This window comes from Hemitrygon akajei, chromosome 6 (assembly GCF_048418815.1).
Source record: "Hemitrygon akajei chromosome 6, sHemAka1.3, whole genome shotgun sequence".
NCBI lineage: Eukaryota > Metazoa > Chordata > Chondrichthyes > Myliobatiformes > Dasyatidae > Hemitrygon > Hemitrygon akajei.
In genome coordinates, this window is record NC_133129.1 from 34,276,013 (window position 1) to 34,294,973 (window position 18,961).

The 18,961-nt window shown below is 40.6% G+C and overlaps 1 protein-coding gene across 13 annotated transcripts in view; it reads left to right on the forward strand.

Annotated features, from left to right (window-relative positions):
• The window catches only part of LOC140728939 (teneurin-3), a 2,305,574-nt gene that overhangs the window by 1,627,093 nt on the left and 659,520 nt on the right, over positions 1–18,961 (forward strand). For all 13 annotated transcript variants that reach the window (XM_073048051.1, XM_073048055.1, XM_073048053.1 and 10 more), the window contains one exon: positions 13,607–13,682. The gene's annotated coding sequence lies outside the window, so the exon portion shown is untranslated. The remainder of the gene's footprint in view (positions 1–13,606; positions 13,683–18,961) is intronic.

Here is an 18,961-nt window from a genome sequence, read left to right on the forward strand (position 1 = left end):
ATAGTGTTGTTGAGGCCACGTCTGCAGTATGATGCACAGCACAATTTTCTTGTCCCCTTACCTGAAAAAGCAGCATTGGAAAAAGTTCAAAGGAGGGTCATCAGAAATGAGAAGATTGTCCTGTTAAGAGAGCCTAGACAGTTCAGGTGTACAGTGGATTCCAGTTAATTGAGCCATCATTTAATAGGGGCAGTGTTTATTTAAGGGGCTCTTAAATAGGGGCTCTTAAAGAACAAAAACTAATCAAGAAAATTGCCAGGGTTCCCATTGTTTATTTGGGACACTACGCCACTTAATTAGAGCAGGAAAGAATTGCCAAACAAGTTCTAACTAGTATCAGTTAGACACCACACCAGTTGCATGTGTTTGTGTTCAAAAGCAGTGGGTTTTGTCACTGATAGTTTTCAAGAAATAAGTGGTGAGACAATTCAGAACTGATTTGTTCATCGAGGTTTCAAACATTCAGGGTTGGAGATGCCAGAAACAGCTGGGAGTGAAACTGAAATGATTTCACTACTTCAACAAATTAGAAACTACTAAGAATAAAGGTATTGACAAACATCATGAATATTACAATGAAAAAGAAGATTTGGAGGATCCAATCATCTAAGGCACTGTGTGAAGGAAGTCTGTGCTGATTTTGTTCATATACAGACAATCAAAAGAATGTGGCAGACGCATTCATCTGTCGATAAATATTTGGAACTAATACATACTTTTATAGGTCTGTAGAAGTATTGGTAGTGTTCTCATTTGTTCTGTATTTCATTTAAATGCATAAATTGTTACTCAGTTAAATGGTAGTTTGTATTTTTTATTACTTTTTAACTATTTCCATGAAACCAACTATTTGGAGCAGCTGCTTAATGGGACCAAAATGTACTGGCCCTGATGTGTCCCAATAAACCGGAATCCACTGTGTATTTCTTGCAATTTAGAAGAATTTCAAAGTATACTGCACATATACTTTGATAATAAATGAACCTTTGGACCTTTGAATGAGAGGTGACATTATTTAAATATAATATCGTAAGAGGCCTTGAGAGGGCTGATGTTGTGATGTTTTCATGAGCAGGAACGTAGCCCAGCTAGCAAAAACATGAAGGGCAGGTCATTTAAAGCAGAGGTAGGTAGAAATTTCTTCTTTCAGAGGCTTTTGAATATTTGATATTCTCCGTGAATAACACAGGATACATCTGGGGGTCGAGGACCAAAATTAGACATGTAGCAATGACAGAGGTGGAAAAGGAGTGAAACAACAGAGTGCGTGTGATAATAGCACATTAAATAAAATGGGGGGCACGTTGGTGTAAATATATTACAGAGCCAGCAGTCCGGGTTCAATTCTGCTGCAGTCTGTGAGGAATTCGTATGCTCTCCCCATGACCAAATGGGCTTCATCCACGTGCTCCAGCCCCCCCCCTCCCCCCCCACATTCCAAAGACCTACAGGTTGTCAGGTTAATGGAACACATGGGTGTATTTGGGTGGTGTAGGCTCGTTGGGTCGGAATGGGATGTTACCATGCTGTATCTCTAAATGAACAAAAAAATTTAAAAAGGAAAGGGAAGAAATGTCTCATATTTATAAAGTGAAAGAAGTGGGTTTGAAGTGTGATTACTGTTTTGAAATGGGAAATGCATTACCCAAAGCACACACAGCAAACTCCAAAAAAGTAACAACACAGTAACGATGAGGCAATCTGCTTGAAGTGACACTGCTTGAGGGATAATTAATTAGAGAACAGTTTATTATTGTCACATGTAACGAGAATACAGTGACAAGCTTCTTTCTGCATGTCATCCAGACTCATCGTACCAATTACAGTGAGGAAGTACAAAAGGAAAGCAATAAAGGAGTGCAGAGTATTACAGCTACATGGAAAGTGTGGTGCTGGTAGGTGAATACAATGCAAAGCCCTGGTCGTCTCCCTGCACTTCACTTTGTCTGTAACGGTGGACTGGGTGAAACAGTAATCCACCTGTGAGAGCCAAAAGCTCATTGTTAGAGGCTATCTGAGACGCACGCCATTGGGAGCATTTAATAGGTAGTGGGAGCTTATCCCCATTGTCAGCCCTGGCTATAACAACCTTATGGAAACTTCGACTCCTGTACTTGTGCAGCACTTGGGCTGTAGTCTGCTTTGCCTTCATTACAGAGAAGAGGAGGAATTTCTTTAGCCAGAGGGTATCTGTGGAATTCATTGCCACGGATGGCTGTGGAGGCCACATCATTGGGTATACTTAAAGTTGATTAGCCTTGATTAGTATGGCATTGAGGTTACGAGGAGGAGGTAGGAGAATAAGAATGAGAGGGATAATAAATCATCATGTTTGGCAGTTCACCTAGGTGAAGGAAACTCTGGTCTCAAACCTCCACTCCCTTGAGCCTATACCCACTCATGGGGAAGGCTTTGGGAGTAAACACCAAGGGAAAACCCAGAGCTGGAGCTGCAGTGAAGAACACATTGTTGAAGATGGTGGAACCTGGCAGCAATGGATCTGAGTAACTCCTTACGGTTCACCTCAACACCATGGAAGGTCCAGTTACTCCTGTCCGTGTGTACGCTCCCATGCTGTGCTCCACATCTGAGGCAAAGGATGAGTTCTATCAGAACATTGCAGCCAACATCAGGATTATCTCCAGCAAGGAGCATTTTGTTCTGCTGGGTGTCTCCATAGCCAGACTGGGTGCAGATCACAACTCACGGTCCTCCTGCCTAGGACCCTTTGGAGTGGGCAAGACGAAGGAGAGCGGATTGCGATTGCTGGAGCTCTGCACCTACCATAACCCACGTATCACCAACTCATACTTCAACAGAAAGTTTCCTGGAGACACTACCTCGCTCCAGACACTGGCACCAGCTGGACTTGATCGCGATCTGGTGCTCCTTCCTCTGCACTGTGCTTTTCACACGTTCTGACCCTAGTGACAATTGAGACAGACCACTTGCTGGTGTGTTGCAAGATCAGATTGCAGTCAAAAAAATTTCATCGTGCGAAACAAGGTAACGCTTGCATTGATGTCAGCAAGATGTCTCACCCAGACCTTTGGGAAGAAGACCTTGAGAGCAAATGACTGGTTCAAAGCCAAATCCAATGAGTTGATCCCCATCATTGAAGCCAAACATGCTGCCCTACTCGAGTATAAGCTTTTGCCATCTGAGAGAAACCTCAGGGCTGCTAGGTCAAGTTCAGCAGACTGGCAGTTGCTGTGCCAACGACTACTGGATTCAGCTCACTGAAGACATCCAGATCGCAGCACTGACAGGCAATGTCAGGGATACATATGCTGGTATCAAGAAAGCCCTCAGCACCTCTCAGAGCAAGATGGCTTCCCTCAAATCCATCAATGGGGAAGTAACGATAGACAGGGCAAACAGATGGAGAGATGGGTTGAACGTCACTCTGACTTCTACAGCAGAGTGAACACCTCAGCCCTGGATACAACTGAGTGCCTGCCAACAATGGAAGCACTGGACGCAGAGCCGACCCAAGAGAAGCTTAGCAAGGCCATCGGCAGCTTGGCCTCAAGGAAGGCACCAGGCATTGATGGGATTCCCCCAGACCTGATCAAGCTTTGCGTGACTACCCTAATGCACCCACTACATGAAGTCTTCTGTCATTGCTGGCAGGAAGGAGCTGTACAACAGGAAATGAACAATATCAAGATCATTACTTTCTACGAAAACAAAGGTGAGACAAGAGACTGTAAGAACTACAGGGGCATCTCTCTCTTGAATGTTGTTGGCAAAGTCTTTGCCTGCGTCTTCTTGGTCCACTTACAGAAGTTGGCTGAATATGTCAACCCTGAGACGCAGAGTGGCTTCCTTGCTGGAAGGTCGCCTGTGGACATTATTTTCTCTTTCCGCCAACTCCAGGAGAAGTTCAGAGAACAAAGGAAGTCCCTCCATGCTGTGTTTATTGATCTCACCAAGGCATTTGACGTGGTCAGCAGAGACAGGATCTTTCCAATCCTCTCTAAAGTAGACTGCCTGCCAAGACTATAGAGCATGATCAAATCCTTCCAGAACAACACGTGCAATAAAATGGCAGGAAGGCTATGTTCTTGTCCCATCGATCTTCTTTGCCCTTCTCCTGAGGCACACATTTGGCACTGCAGTAGCGGGGATCTACCTCCACACTCGATCAGATAGCAGGCTTCTTAACCTCGCACACCAAAGAGCCAAAACCATGTGCACAGGTCTATGATTCGAAACGTGCTGCTTGCTGGTGATGCAGCAGTCGCCACCCCCCCCCCCCCCCCCAACAGCACCTCCAGAGCCTGTCAGAATGCTTCTCCCAGGCCTGCAAGGCATTTGGCCTGACTAATAGCCAGAAGAAGACAAACCTCCTGGGGCAAGACGTGGAGGCACCACCAGTCATTAACATTGCCAACTGCAAACTGGATATGTTCATCAGTGACAACCTCTCCTCGGATGCAGGAATCAGGAAGGCTGCAACAACTCTTGCCTGCTTCATCACACAAATCTGGGGGAACTCCAGACTCTCAGTCAAGACAAAGACGTCAGTATACAATGCTGTCTCATCAGAACACTGCTCTACAGCAGCTAGGCCTGGACAACATGTGTTCATCAGGAGAGAAGGCTCAGCACTCCCCATATAAGGTGCATCTTGGGCAACTTCTGGAGAGACAGATACCCAACCCTCAGGTTCTCACTCGTACCAGCCTCCCTGATCAGGCAGTGTTCGCTGGGTCATGTCTGCCGCTTGCAGGATGGCCACAACCCAAAACGCATCCTCTGCGGTGAGCTGGGTTCAGCAGGAAAGCTCCTGGCTGTCCACAGCTGCGCTACAAGCATGTCTGCAAGCAGGACATGAAGGTGCTGGACATCAGCATTGAGTCCTGAGAGGAACTTGCAGCCGACCACACCAAATGGAGAAGCAACACCTTAAGTCAAGTGAGGGGAAAACCCCTGAGAGCGGCAGAAGACAATTGGGCCCGTAGAAAGGAATGCTGCAGCTCCAACAGAGCTGAGACCACTTACAGATGTGACCTTTGCAACACAGACTTTAATCTCATATTGGTCTCGTCAGGCACTGTACCAGTGTAGATATCTAGGATGCAATATCTATGGTCAACCTCGACCAATGGAGGGACACAAAAAAGACTGAATAATCGAGAGTTCATTGTTATCATACAAGAAATTCATTCAAGACTCTTATTACAATGGGGAGGATTCAGTGGCCACTTTATTAGGTCTACCTGTACAGCTGCTCGTTAATGCAACTATCTAATCAGCCAATCATGTAGCAGCGACTCAATGTATAAAAGCATGTAGATATGGTCGAGAGGTTCAGTTGTTCTTCAGACCAAACATCAGAATGAGGAAGAAATTTTAGCTAAATGACTGACTGTGGAATGGTTGTTGTGCCAGATGGGGTGGTTTGAGTATCTCAGAAACTGCTGACTCCTGGGATTTTTCATGCACAACTGTCACTACAGTTCACAGAAAATGGTAAGAGAAAAAAATAACTGGGAACAGCAGTTCTGTGGGCTGAAATGTCTTGTTAATGACAGAGGTCAGAGGACATTAGCTTGACTGATTCAATTCAATTCCATTCAAGTTTAATTGCCATTCGGCCATACATGAATACTCATGAATACAGCCAAATGAAACAGTGTTACTCTGGAGTCAAGGTGCAAAACACAGTACCAACAGTCACACACAGCACAAAGCACACACAAGATAGCAAGCACAAATGGTAGCACAATCACAACACAGTCAAAATTTGTGCCATAAATTCACAGCTGACCGCAATAGAGCCCATTTCCCACCAGTGCTGGAGGGACAGCATGGACTCCAGCTTGAACAACACACCACACCACCCCCAGTGGAGAACATTGGCCCCAATGCCCCCTCTCCCCCCGGTGACACCGTGACTTGAGGCCCTATCCACACACGTACAAGACAACAAACCATATAGAATATCGGTAAAATACACATGTATATATTCCAGACCCTTCAGTCCATTGAAATCTTCAGTTGACCAAGCCAACAGGAAGATGATAGTAATTCATGTAACCACATGTTAGAAAGTGGTGTGCATAAGAGCATCTCTGAATATACTACACGTCAAACCTTGAAGTGGATGGGCTACAGCAGCAGAAGATCATGAACATACAGCCAGTGGACATTTTATTAGGCACAGAGGTCACTGAGTTTATATTGAAACAGTGCCCGGGATCCTTTTTTAAAAAGGGCAGAGAGTGTGTCCCTTTAACTTTTTTAGTGAAGGGTTGCAACTCAGATCATACTGAAGTGAGAAAAATGAAAAGTGACCTCATTGTCTTTAACTTTGTCTACAGTGCAGATGTTGAAATAAAAGGCGTGAAATTTCACTTTGATTCTTAACTTGGCTCCACTGTCATATTTTGAATGTATATTTATCCAGAGAACAAATTGTCCTGCTCTGTGCTGCCAGTGGTATCCTGATAATAAAGATAGTGTTCACACAGCAGCATCCATTACCCTTCCTTACCTTCCAACTGAGTCCCATTGGATAACATCAGTGACTATACTGTACATCTACAATACCTATAATGTGGAATAAATTAATATTCAGGAAATTAAATACAGATCCTTTTGTCAAAGTGCTGAGCACAGGTTTGGATACTACAGGCAAATAGCTGCAAAAGTAAACTTGAGAAGCAGAACTTATATCTAGATAAATTTGTTCACAACCCTTTTGAAATATAGTCATTATTAAGAATTTAAAAATAAGGTTTATTTATCAGATTTACATCAAAACATATAGTGAAATACATCGTTTGTGTTAAATCAGCAAGGATTAAAGTTATACTGCTGAATACAGAAGCCAATTAATATATATATATATTATATATATATCTCAGCCCGAAACGTCGACAGTGCTTCTCCTTATAGATGCTGCCTGGCCTGCTGTGTTCCACCAGCATTTTGTGTGTGTTGTTTTATGTAGTATGTTGGTTGAGGATTTTCAAAGTTAGCCAAGACTTTGAAGAATTCTTCTGTTCTACTACAAGCATTGCCTTCAGATTTTTACCATCCTCCTGAAGAGGCAGAGCAACATCAGCTGAAGGAAGGCAGTGCTTTAAGTACTCGTGGAGTCATAGAGTTTTGAAACATAGAAATGGTCCTTTGAATCACCGTTTCCATACTAGCCCTTGCTTCCCTTCTTAAATAAAATATAAACATCAGCTATTCTCCTGTCTCTGGTACCTTATTTGTGCCTAACAAAGATGCATCAAGGCCCTAGCTATCTTCTCCCTTGCTTCATATAGAAATTAGGGGGATTATCAATCTTATATATCTCCCATGACATCTAACACCTCCTCCTCCTTAAAACTAACTTGTCCAAATTATCCTTGCACTCCTCCCTGAACTTCCTATCATCCATGTTCTTCTCCTTGGTGAATACAAATTAACTATTCATTTCGAACCTCACCCACAGCATGAAATCCCACACATAGATTCAATCTTTAGTCCGAAGGGGATTTGCGCTGTACTTGACTACCCTATTGCTCATGATATAGAATGTTTGAAGTAAATTTATTATCAAAGTACATATATATGTCACAATATACAAACCTGAGATTCATTTTCTTGCAGGAATACACTGTTAATCCAAGAAACACAATAGAATCAGTGTAAGACTGCACCCAACTGGACAAACAAACAAACAGTGTGCAAAGGACAACACACTATGCAAATCCAAAAGAAAATAAATAAGTATATAAGCAATAAATATTGAGAACATGAGATGAAGTGTTCTTGAAAGTGAAGGTCTTGGGATCCTCCATAATCTTCCCTGCTATGGAAATTTCCTGACCTTTTTTTTATTCTCTGAAGTTCTCTCCAATTTAACAGATATTTCTGAGGGCAGCACAGTAGCTTAGTGGTTAGCACAATGCTTTAAAGTACCAGTGATCTGGGTTCAATTCCAACCATTGTAGGGAGTTTCTACATTCTCCTCACGATCACGTGGATTTACTCCAGGTGCTCTGGTTTCCTCCCATAGTCTACAGATGTACCAGTTTATCACTTAATTGGTCATTACAAATTGTCCCATGATCAGGCTAGGATTAAATCAGGTTGCTGGGCAACACAAATCAGAGGGCTGGAAGGGCCCTATGCCTCTTTGTAACTGAACAAAAAAAAATAATATGCTCTATAGTACTCAAGAGATTCCTGTGATCCCAATTTCCTAAACATGCCATATGTTTCCTTTTTTCCTGATCAAGCCTTCAATATCATTTATCATTCACAGTTCCTTCACTTTGCCATTTTTGCCTTTTACCCTTATAAGAACATGCTGACCCTGAATTCTTTATGAACTCCATTTTAAAAGACTCCCATTTGTCAGCTCTTATTTTACCCACAGACATCTGCTCCCAATTTACTTCAGCCAGGTTTGCTGACTTCAGTCTTTCCCCAAGTGAAGATCTTAACTTGAGGACCAAACTTATCCTTTTCCATAATTACCTAGAAACTTATTGAATTATGGTCGCTATTCGCAAAGTATTGCCTCCACCAAAGCTTCCACCACCTTTTTTCTTGTGTGCCATACTCTGCCAGAGCCTTTTAATCCCATTTTATTCTCTCTATATTCTTTAAACCCTCTCCCACCCCAGATCCTACAACTCACCTATACAAGGGACAATATTTTGTGTGTGTGTGTGTGTGCCATACTCTGCCAGGGCCTCGGCGACCACTTATTTTTTCAAGTGGTTGTCTTGGAGGAAAGATTCTATGAGTTGTCCTCCACGTCCTTCTCACAGCGCAGTGTTTTTTTTTAACGAGGTCAAATTGCAAGCTTTACACTCAACCCGACACGGATGGAAAGCGTGCCCGGGAGCGGCTCGACTGGGTTCGAACTCGGGAACCTTCACTCCGGAGTCCAGCGCTGATGTTACTGTGCCACCAGCCGGCTTTTCCACCAACTACTCAGTTTAAATTTGCTGAGGTAGAGTCAGTGCTGGCCTCACACAAGAAATTCTGCAGATAATGAAAATCGAGATCAACATACACAAAATGTTTGAGGAACTCAGCATATCATGCAGGATTTATGGAGAGAGATAAACAGTCGATGTTTTAGGCCAAAACTGTTCATCAGGACTGTAAAGGAAGGGGGACGGAGCCAGAATGAGAAGGTGAGGGGATGGGAAGGAATACAGGCTGGCAGGTTTTGGGTGACACTAGATGAGGAGAAAGGAGGGTGGATGAAGTAAGAAGCTAGGAGGTGATAGGTGGAAATGATAAAGAGCTGAAGATGAAGGAATCTGATAGGAGAGGACAGTGAACCTTGGGAAAAAGGGAGAGAGGAGGTTCACCACTGGGAGGTGATTCACAGGTAAGGAGAAGAGAAGCAGTAAGAGGGGTGTCAGAATGAAGAATGAAAAAAGAGAGAAGGGGATGAAGTGGGGAAGAAATTACCAGAAGTTAGAGAAATTGATGTTCTGGTTCATCAAGAACCAGAGGTTAGAGGTTACCCTGTCGGAGTATGAGATGTTGCTCCTCAACCTGCTTCCTGCTGTGTTCTACACGTCCTCAGTCTTGCACTGAACTGTAAGCTAAAATGATATGCTTAAAGTGCTGACACATTGTAGTTTGAACATCTATTTCAGGAGTGAGAATGCTGCCACTGAGCCAAGCTGCTTCATGAGTTCATTGCAATTCGGAGAGAGTTGGTGTTTAACCTGACACCTGATTCTTGAGGTCCATGCTTTTATGTGTCAGTTCATAGCCAAAATGATAATGAATGTAAAGAAGGGCATTTGTTCTTAAGCTTACCTATTAGAAAAACAGCGAGACTTCCTGAGCCTGGAATTGTGCCTGCAATCGTTTGAATTCATGTATTTCAAAATTAATATCTGGCCATACTCTGAGATCAGGATACCAAAAGGGTGCTGCAGATAGAGAGCACTCTGTGACATTTGGTCAAAAGCAACAACATAAAGGACGGCAAGGCTTCTGTGTCTTTTCACTGAGGTTCAGGAGATTGGGGAATTACTCCAGTTTCTCAAACACTGTATTCCTCGATATAAGGGCCAATCCTTTGAATAGGACCGCCTCCACAGGGTACAGTGTAGGGATTTGCGCTGCAAGAGATTGTTAAAACCCCAAAGCTAACCACCTGCCAATGATGGAATGAAATGATTTTATTTTTCTTCTTCAGTTGTAATGCACCCAGGTACAGCATGTCTGTTATGTGAATGACCAGCTAACAACGCCATCAAATTAACAAATTTCACAACACCTGCCGGTGATAATAAACCTGATTCCGATACTGTTACGTGGATGATAATCCTATGACTTGATCCGTGGAAAATTCAAACCCAATTTTTCACAGCAGGGTCCATGAGGACTGTAGTGTATTCTTTTAGTTTAAAGTGGAGTGGTCCATCTGGAGATAAAGTCTTATGAAGATAGGTTCAGCAAGCAATGGCTTTTCTTTTGGAGCGAAGGAGGATGAGAAGTATCTTCACAAAGGTTTATAAGATGGTAAGAGGCATAGACAGAGTGGACAGCTAGAGACATTTTCGCACGGCTAGTGTGAGAGGGGACACTGCTCAGGTGATTAGAGGAAGGGATAGGGGGGTGACAGAGGTAAGCTTTTTATGCAGTGGTAAGTTTGTGGAATGGAGAGTGGTGGTCGAGGCAAACACATTAGGGACATTTAAGAAACTCTTGGATAGGCACATGGATGAAAGAAAAATGGAAGGCTATGTAGGAGGGAGGGGTCAGATTGATTTAAGTAGGTTAAAAGCTCAGCACAACATTGTGGGCCGAAGGGCCTGGAATGTGCTGTAGTGTTCTATCTAAGTGGCTGACACTGTTCTCTGCCCAACTGCAGGAACAATATTTTTCAGTTGCACTGTTTCTTACAAGCAGCAAGAGTGAAAAACTGGAGCCTGCAGTCCCCTTTGCCACAAACATGGAAAATGATGGAAATAATCAGTAGGTCAGGCAGAAAGGGTTGCTAACCTTTCATCCGAGTTTTGTTAGCAATGTGCTAGTTTCATAGCAGGTCAGCCTTCCATCCTGAAGGAATCTAGCAAGGGTGCTTGTAAGACATGCTCTGTGATGTAACTCCTGCATGCTGCTCTCGTCTCTGCAACAACATATTTGAAGTGTTCACTGCAGGACTTGTATAAGTCCGGAACAAAGAAGCGGAGAGGAAAAATCATGCGGACACTATCCACCCTGCAAACTGCCTTTTCCTAAAGCTCCCTTCTGGAAAGTACTACAAAAAAAAAAATCTGAACCTAGTTCAAAATCTGGCTAGTAAAACAAAAAAATCACCCCATCTTAAAAGTTTCTTCCTCTGAAGTTGTTAATCTGATCAATTAATTTAGTTTTCCCCCACCACTCCCCTTTGCCCATTATCCTGATCATTGCACTGCACTGTAAGCACCATGCTGTTCACATTGTAAGTACACGATATTTATGAATGTATCAACATTTTATTCCATATCTGTCCCTTAATCTCTGACTGCATTTGTATGTTATTCTTCATTCATTTTCATTGTTGAACATTGTTTCTGTTGCACATCCAACACCTCAAAGCAAATTTCTAGTATGTGTAAATGTATATGGTGAATGAAGTTGTCAGCAAGACCAAGGAGATGATTATTGGCTTCGGGTGGAGGAAAGTGGAAGCTTAAGAGCCAGTCCTCATTGGGGGATCAGAGGGAGTGAGGGTCCGAAACTTTAAATTCCTTGGCATTTTCACTTCAGAGAACCTGTCCTGGTGCCATCAGAAAGAAAGCATGGCAGCCTCTCTACTTCCTTCGAAATTTACGGAGATCCAACATGTCGAGAAACTTCAATAGATGTGTAGTGGAGAGTATCTTGACTGGTTGCTTCACAGCCATGCTCCCTTCTTACTGCTGCATCAGGAAGGTGGTACGGGAGCCCAGGACCCACATGGTGAGGTTCAGAAGCAATTATTACCCTCAACCATCAGGCTCTTGAAACAGAAGGGATACCTTCGCTAAATTTCACTTGCCTCGTCACTGATCTGTTACTACAACCTTTGGACTCATTTTAAAGGACTCTTCACCTCATGTTCTCAATATTTATTGCTTATTTATTTATTATTATTATTAGTTCCTCTTTTCCTTTTTGTATTTCCACAGTTTGTTGTCTTTTGCACATTGGTTGTTGGTCTATCTTGTTGGGCACGGTCTTTCATTGAGTCTCTCTTGTTTCTTGGATTTACTGTGAATGCTGCATGAAAATAAATCTCAGGCTTATGCACGATGTACCTTTTTTAAAAAAATTTTATTCGATTTTTAAGATGGTTACATAGAATGAATAGAGTAATAGAATAATATATCAACCCTCCCCCTCCCCTTAACCCCTCCCCCCATAACATCTAAAAAAAAAGAGAAAGAAAGAATGCCTGGATATCGGAAGATCCCCACATGCTCCATGGAATTCAAAATAGCTTTAATATATGTATTTATTTATTTCCCCAGCGGACCAATAACTTTATCTTCCGAGCACCGATATATGTAATACTATCTTTTGTAAATAAGGGTGCCAAATTCTCAGAAATATGTCATATTTATTCCTTAAATTATAAGTAATTTTTTCAAGTGGAATGCAGTTAAAAATTTCATTATTCCAATGATCCATACTTAAGTATGAATCCGATTTCCAAGTAACTGCGATAGCCTTTTTGGCTACTGCCAATGCAATTTTTATAAATTTTTATAAATTCATTCTGATATTTGTTCAATTTAGGTTTCAGTTTTATCCCTTCAATATCACCTAGTAAAAATAATATTGGGTTATGTGGAAGTTGTGTTCCAATAATTTGTTCCAATAAAACTCTTAAATTTATCCAAAAACGTTGAATTTTAAAACAAGACCAAGTAGAGTGTAAAAAAGTACCAATTTCTTGATTACATCGAAAACATTGATCAGATAAATTTGGGTTTAATCTGTTTATTTTTTGCGGTGTAATATATAGTTGATGTAAAAAATTGTATTGTACTAATCTAAGTCAGACATTTATTGTATTTGTCATACTGTCAAGACATAGTCTTGACCAACTTGTTTCATCAATTTTAATATTCAAATCTGTTTCCCATTTTTGTCTGACTTATGAATTCCTTGTTTAAGTGTCTGTTTTTGAATCAAATTATACATACAAGAAGTAAATTTTTTTAATTTTTCCTTTTTGAATTAAAATTTCTATTTTGTTAGGTTTCAGCATTAACATTATTAATAACACTCTCTTCTGTTATTTTCAATTAAGGGCTTACTTAAGAGATAAACTGGGTCAAACAATGCAAGATGTACCTTGATTATAAATTTACTTTATACCTTGAACTTAGAACTTGTTCCTGAAAATAGCATAAAGATTCCAACCGAGAGTTATTACATCATGTTTATAAAGCATTGCAATCTGAATATTGCTGTCCTTCATAGCTGGAATTATGTGCCATGTTCAAAGCAAGATTTAGTTTTTAAAATACCTCTTTCATATGCCTTGTGGATTTCGACATCTTTTGTGGTATTTTGTGACTTGAATAGAGGTACTGTATTTGAGGTGAGAAGTGATCAAGCAGCTAATGCCCTTTCCTTTCCTTTGCAGGTTTTATCAGCTTTCCTAATGTTGATAACAGCAGAATGAAGATAACTTTCATTCAGAAATTTCAGACAGAAAACAGGTAAGAATATTGTTGGTACTGAATTCAGGCAATTTGAGCTCTTTCTCATTCTTTACGTGTTGTGTGCGTGTGAATTATATGTACTGTATTGTGCACTTGGTCCAGAGGAACGTTGTTTGGTTTGCTGTATACATGTCTACAGGTGAATGACAATAAACTGAACATGAATTTGAAATTCTGCATTTAAAAGATAATAGAACACTGTTTTGTGTCAGTGGGAACAGGGAATGGTGGAAGAGCAAGTTTTATGACTGTGTGCAGTTCAAGAGGGATGATGGCAGGTTGCATGAGTGGCAAAGATATGGCTAATGGATTTTAATGAGGAATAATGTGGATTTGTTAGTCAGAAAATTAAAGGAAGTATATATTGTATTTCTAAATGGAAATAGTTTACAGAGCCCTGAAAAGCAGATGAATCTGCAAGTAATTAAAAAGTGCACTGAATATTATTGTCTTTTGGAAGAGAAGGGGAAAACAAAAGTACAGGACTTATACTTTAGTTACACAGGACATTGGTGAAACAGATTTTGCAATACCCTGAAGAGTACAGATGTCCGTACATAAAGAAGTATATGAAAGCATTGGAAATAGTGCAGAGGAAGTTTACGAGACTGAGAACTGGAAGGATTCAATTTCCTCATCGGATGAGTTTTTTTAACTTCTGGAATTTAGAAAAGTGAGAAATAACCTGATTGAAACATAAGATCTTGAAGGATCTTGACTAGCGGATGTGGAGATGACATTTCCTTCTACAGAAGCATCTCAAACTAGGGATCACTGATTAAAAATTAAGGGTCACCCAACATGTGGCAGAAATGAGGTGGATTTCTTTCTCCAAGAGTATCATAAATCTTTCAAAGCTCCTGAATGAGCAGTAGAAACAAAGACTTGTGTATTTTTAAGATAAAGATAGACAAGTACTTGAGAGGCAAGAAAGAAATGTTATCTCATTGTACATAAGAATATAGAATTGAGGTTCAAAAGATCAGCAAAATAGTACTATCCTGCCAAGCTTGAGGAATATACTGGCAATTTTTTTCTGTTCCTAGTGTATCTATGCAGACATACTGTGAAATTAATATAAGTGGATGGGAGCACAAAATAAACAAGGTGGTACAGCATGTGTAGTTGTATTTTAAGAAGGCATAAAGGCATTTTGCCTAGAAATATACACCTGGTTGATAGCACTGATTTGACTGTGGCTGTGCTTCTGAAAGTCAGTTTCACCTACCTGAATGGAGCTACATTTCGGAAGGGTAAGGAATACCTGGTGTGATTAGATGACATGTGACTGGCGACCAGTTTCCAGACAATGGAACTGGAGGGGATACTCCAATTGTAGAAAGTTCCGATTCAACCTCAGCTAGGGAAGGATACATTAGCTCTGAAGTTCGGTGCATTCCGACTTCACCAGAGCCACATGATGAAGTGAATCAGGCTGGTATTTACAAATAGATTGTATTGCTTTAATTCAATTGCTAATATGGATTAAAGGGATAGATCAGATAGAGCGTAAGAAGCTATTTCATTTCTTCTACAAACATAAATAACTGTTGCTTTTGAGAGCCAACATTGCTCGGAATTTCTGTTTTATTATCTTTTTCCACAATGCTAATTTCAATGCTTGATTGAATCATTTCTGGCTGGCACTTGTCAAAGAGCAGACTCCTGGATAATTGGAATAACAGCCCGTGACTGCTGAGCACTTTTTTGGCATTCCTACGGAAGCAAAGCAACTTTCCTCTGTGCTCTCACGTTAACTAGACACATACCTGTTCCCTTGCTGATAAATGAGACATGAGTACTAGATTGCTCGTATCCTGCTCTTGTCTTGGCCAACAATAAGCCACGTGGGATATGCGAGCATTTCTCAGTGTCAGAACACCCCACGGGAGCAATTTTTTTAATGCAAGCTGGAAGAAATTACAATTGTTCTGCCTCTGTGAGAGCTGAATATTTGATCTCTGAGACCCCAAGTCTGTAATTCTAATAGGCTACTGTTTCCTCAAAAATCGGGCAGCTTTCACTCCAGCTATCCATCTTGTGCAGCTGCTCAGAGAGTCGGTCTATCCGTGTCCTCAGATGTCTTCCCTCTGATGTGTTCGTCTCCCTGTTCAGACACTGGTACTGATGATATCAAGCTGTGCACATATGCCATTACTTCATCATCACTGGCATTCTGACAACATTTACCGCCATCGCACGCCAAGATATCAGCTAGCTTTGTGCATTTGTCATCTAGGAGCCGACATCACAAGCACTTCCTATTTCTGTTCTTTGCCATTCCATACGGACAGCGAAGGATGGACTTCTGCCCTCTTGACGGCCAACTCTGAATTTGATCCATTCCGATCTGTCACTCTCTTGTAGACTTGTAGTGGAATATGAGTTTGTTACTTTGTACATGTTAGATCAGATAATACCCATCTCTGCTTTCCACCTTTCAATCCTACTTGCTTCTTCTGATCCTGTTTCCTTCTTCCTTTTTGGCTCTCTCTGCCCTTTTCTTGTCATGGATGAGAATAGCAAGGAGCTCATCGATCTCGTGCCCCTGCAGTCCCCTTATTGCTTTCACTATTTCTCCGCTTCACTCTTTGGTGCGTGCTGGCAAGGGAAGGAACACAAGGAGGCAAAAACAATTAAAGTTTAAAGTTCAAAGTAAATTTATTATCAACGTACATATATGTCATTGTATACTACCCACATTTTCTTGCAGGGAATCACATTAGAGCAAAGAAAGACTATCAAATCGATGAACTGCACAAACGTAAATACTGACAGACAACCAATGTGTGAAAGAAAGCAAACGGTGCAAATACAACGATAGGTAACAATAATCGTATGGAACGACAATCCATAATGGCTGTCGGGCTATGATTTTACAGGATAAACGAAGAAGAACAACTTACTTGATAGACATAGCCATTCCAAACACATATAATACTGAATACAGAAATAAATGGGAAAAAACCAGAAATATGCTGAATTAAATAAGGAAATTGAAAGACTTTGGAACATGAACACAGTATGGATTGTCTCAATTATAATATCTATAAATAGTATTATCCCAAAGTCACTACTCAATAGCATTAACTAATTAGGCATGCACAGCAGTATTTATGTAAATTCCCAGAAAGCCACAATACTAAGCACCACCAGAATAGTCCGAAAGTTCCTAGCAATTGACAAATGAGTGTGCTTGGCTATGGCTGTACCTCAGGTTTTACCAGCTTGAGCTGAGAAAAAAAAATTAAAATAATAATAATTAGACATTTTCCAGGGCCAATCTCTAATTCCACTTTGGTCATGTCCAGCTTTAAAGCCACTCTCTAATTTACTGAATCAGACAAAAATAGGGTATCAAATCAAAAACAACCAAGCAAGTAATACCTTGACACACCTTCTCTACGTAGACTATCTGAAATTATATGCTCCTTCATCAGTAAAGCTAAAGCAATTAATTTAAATAGCAGAATAGAAGATATAAACATGAACTTTGGATGAGTAACAGTAAAATATTAAACATAAAGGTGCAATGGAGCTAGTAGAATATAAAACAGAGCAGCAGGATACAATACAACCGATGAAACATAGCAGTATCTGACATATCAACAAGGTAAGAAAATAGATCATAGTGCGATGAAGGGAAAACTTTCGACAGAATTTACTTCAAGGCTTAAGAAAATCTGCCAGAGTTCAAAGATAAAAATATAGCAAAGGCAATAAACACTTTCACTATACCCATATTAACGTATTCTTTTGGGATAATATTTTGGGCCAAGACAGATCTGGAAAATTTACAAAGAAAAATAAGAACTGAAATGAAAAATTTAGAAAACACTATGTACACTCAACCACACTTAGCTTAAAACTACCTAGGATAGAAGGAAGAAGAGGAATAGCTGTCATAAAAAATTTATGCAACAGCAAGATAAAACTTCTGAGGATATATTTTCATCAATGAAAACAGGATTCAGGACTCAACGCGAGCACATGCAAATCTGATAAGAAGTACACACCACTAAACTTAAATGAAATCATGACCCAGAAAAATGAAGAACTTATCACAAAAGAAGAAAAGGTCAACAAATGGAAGAGCATGACCCTCAATGGAAGACATTCCCACAGTCTGAGCAGACTAGATGTCGACACGGAAAGGTCGAAGGCCTGGCTCAGAGTTGGAGACCTCTTTCTAGAAACAGAAGGAAAAGAGGACCAGGTAGTTAACACAAAAAAAAAATCAAAAATACATAATAAAAGACCAACAAATTCAAGATGATCAATACAGAAAATGCCAAGAGAGACCAGAAACAATCCCAACACATTACAGGATCCTGCAGCAGTTTGTGTCAGTCTGAGTATTTACACAGGCACTATCAAGTGGCAAACATCATTCACCAAAATATTGCAATTTACAATACAAACATATAGAAGCTACCATACCTTACTATAAATACAAGCCTGATTCAGCTGTAGAGACAGAGTCCTACAAATTATATTACATTCGATCTATTATTACAAATAGGACATTCCAAACACACTTAGCTTACAGAAATCAATGTGTGAAAATTGCTGAAATATTCTGGATTAAAAGAGGAAATCGAAAGACTATGGAACATGAACAGGGTATACATTGTCCCAATAGTACGAACTGCAACTGGTATCATCCCAATGTCTTTACACAATAGCATTAAACCAGTAGGCCTACCCAGCAATATTTATGTAAATCTTCAGAAAGCCACAGTACTGAACGTCACTAGAATAGTCCAAAAGTTCCTAGCAATCGAACTTGGCAAAGCCCATATCTTGGGTTATACCAACTTCAGCTGAGAAAAAAGTAACAATAGTAATAAATAAATGGTAAATAAATAATACTGAGAACATGACAGAAGCAGAAAGATCAGTCAAATCTTCTCAATCGGAGGCTCCAACAATGGCCATTTTGCTTAAACCTCACTTTTTTAACTTAGCCCTTGCCAAATGCCGAATAACCCAAATGATTTCAAGCTCCACAGAAAATCATGACAAACTTCACTCAATTTTTACATTTGGTGATAAACTCCACAAGCGATGGATCCACATTCTCAAGTTATGCAGAAAATCCCTACGGGCCTCGGTTGCTTTTTAAATCTGGCACTAACTCCAGAAAGCACAAAGTCCTCTGCAGAAAGGTGACAGGAAGACTATTCTTTAGGACAGGTGTTGATCGAAGACAGAGAAAGGAAGGTTAAGGAAACAGTATGGCCTTTGGGTAAAAAAAAACTGTTCCCAATGTTACA